This window comes from Oryctolagus cuniculus, chromosome 14 (genome assembly GCF_964237555.1).
Source record: "Oryctolagus cuniculus chromosome 14, mOryCun1.1, whole genome shotgun sequence".
Taxonomy (NCBI): domain Eukaryota; kingdom Metazoa; phylum Chordata; class Mammalia; order Lagomorpha; family Leporidae; genus Oryctolagus; species Oryctolagus cuniculus.
This window is the reverse complement of record NC_091445.1, coordinates 57,784,903-57,786,906: the sequence shown is the minus strand read 5'-3', so window position 1 is coordinate 57,786,906 and position 2,004 is coordinate 57,784,903. Positions and strand designations below refer to the sequence as shown.

Sequence of the window (2,004 nt, the reverse complement as noted above, 5' to 3'; positions counted from 1 at the left end):
GTGCCAAGGAACTGGGAACAATTAAAGGTCTTACCCTTGTGACACATTCTAGTGGCTTCTAGTCACTCAGAGTTCATTCTTCTAAAAAAACTGTTAGAAAACAACCTAAAATTTCATCAAGGCTAATCTAAGTGACTGACCAACAATACTGAAGAAGAGCTAGATGTACATGTGATGAGATGATAAAAAAAACATTTTTTTAATTAAAAGGCTATCACTGACTTTTTTAACAGTGCTCCTTCGATAAATCTGGTAGTCTACTGCCACCTTGTGTCCAAATGACCCAATTACGTGACTGAACACTAACGATTCTGTTTTTTATAGCTGCTGTGGGAGCCCAGGGTTTTCTCTCTCCGCTCTAAATGTTCCGAGTCTTTTAAGTCTGCTGAAATAAAGTGGCAATTAGATTAACGAGAGAAAATGCGTACAAGTTTATTCATGAGCACAGGGGCATCACAGAGACGTGAGTGTGCAATAGCCTAAGGAGACTTGGAAACTTACATATCCTTCGTTGTGGGGTGTGGGGTCGTGCGGGTGGATGCAATTTAAAGGGATAGTAAATGATTTTTAAGAGATTAAGAATAGGTCTGGTAAAACCACCGCCCGGTCGCCCCAGCCCGACTCCGGCCGCCGCCGCCGCCGCCACCGGGGGGAGGAGGGCCATGAGCCAAAGGAACCAGAGCAGTTGAGGAAACTGTTTACTGGTGGTCTGAGCTTTGAAACTACAGATGGATAGTTTGAGAGAACATTTTGAGAAATGGGGCACACTCACAGATTGTGTGGTAATGAGAGACCCCCAAACGAAACGTTCCAGGGACTCTGATTTTGTGACTTACTCTTGTGTTGAAGAAGTGGATGCAGCAATGTGTGCTCCACCACACAAGGCTGATGGGCGTGTTGTGGAACCAAAGAGAGCTGTTTCTAGAGAGGATTCGGTAAAGCCTGGTGCCCATCTAACAGTGAAGAAGATTTTTGTTGGTGGTATTAAAGAAGATACAGAGGAGTATAATTTGAGAGACTACTTTGAGAAGTATGGCAAGGTTGAAACCATAGAAGTTATGGAAGGCAGGCGGAGTGGGAAAAAAAGAGGATTTGCTTTTGTAACTTTGGACGATCGTGATAGAGTTGATAAAATCGTTGTTCAGAAATACCACACTATTAATGGGCATAGTTGTGAAGTGAAAAAGGCCCTTTCTAAACAAGAGATGCCGTCTGCTGCTGGGTCACCAAGAGGCCGTGGAGGGGGATCTGGCAACTTTCTGGGTTGTGGAGGGACCTTTGGAGGTGGTGGAGGTAATTTTGGCTGTGGTGGAAACTTTGGTGGAAGAGGAGGCAATGGTGGTGGAGGTGGTGGCAGCAGAGGAAGTTATGGAGGGGGTGATGGTGGTTACAATGGTTTTGGAGGTGATGGTGGTGGTCCTGGTTATAGCAGCAGAGGAGGCTATGGTGGTGGTGGACCAGGATATGGAAACCAAGGTGGTGGATATGGTGGAGGAGGAAGATGTGATGGTTACAATGAAGGAGGAAATTTTGGAGGTAACTATGGTGGTGGTAGAAACTACAGTGATTTTGGTAATTATAGTGGACAACAGCAATCAAATTACGGGCCCATGAAAGGGGGCAGTTTTGGTGGAAGAAGCTCGGGCAGTCCCTATGGTGGTGGTTATGGATCTGGTGGTGGAAGTGGTGGATATGGTAGCAGAAGGTTCTAAAAAAACAAAACAGAAAAGGGCTACAGTTCTTAGCAGGAGAGCGAGCGAGGAGTTGTCAGGAAAGCTGCAGGTCACTTTGAGACAGTCGTCCCAAATGCATTAGAGGAACTGTAAAAATCTGCCACAGAAGGAACGATGATCCATAGTCAGAAAGTTACTGCAGCTTAAACAGGAAACGCTTCTTGTTCAGGACTGTCATAGCCACAGTTTGCAAAAAGTGCAGCTAATGATTAATGCAATGTAGTGTCAATTAGATGTACATTCCTGAGGTCTTTAATCTGTTGTAGCTTTG

The 2,004-nt window shown here is 45.0% G+C and overlaps 1 pseudogene; it reads left to right on the top strand.

The window, feature by feature from the left end:
* The first annotated feature begins 560 nt into the window (after nucleotides 1-560).
* LOC100349587 (heterogeneous nuclear ribonucleoprotein A3 pseudogene) lies at nucleotides 561-1,753 on the top strand (annotated as a pseudogene).
* Nucleotides 1,754-2,004: the final 251 nt, after the last annotated feature.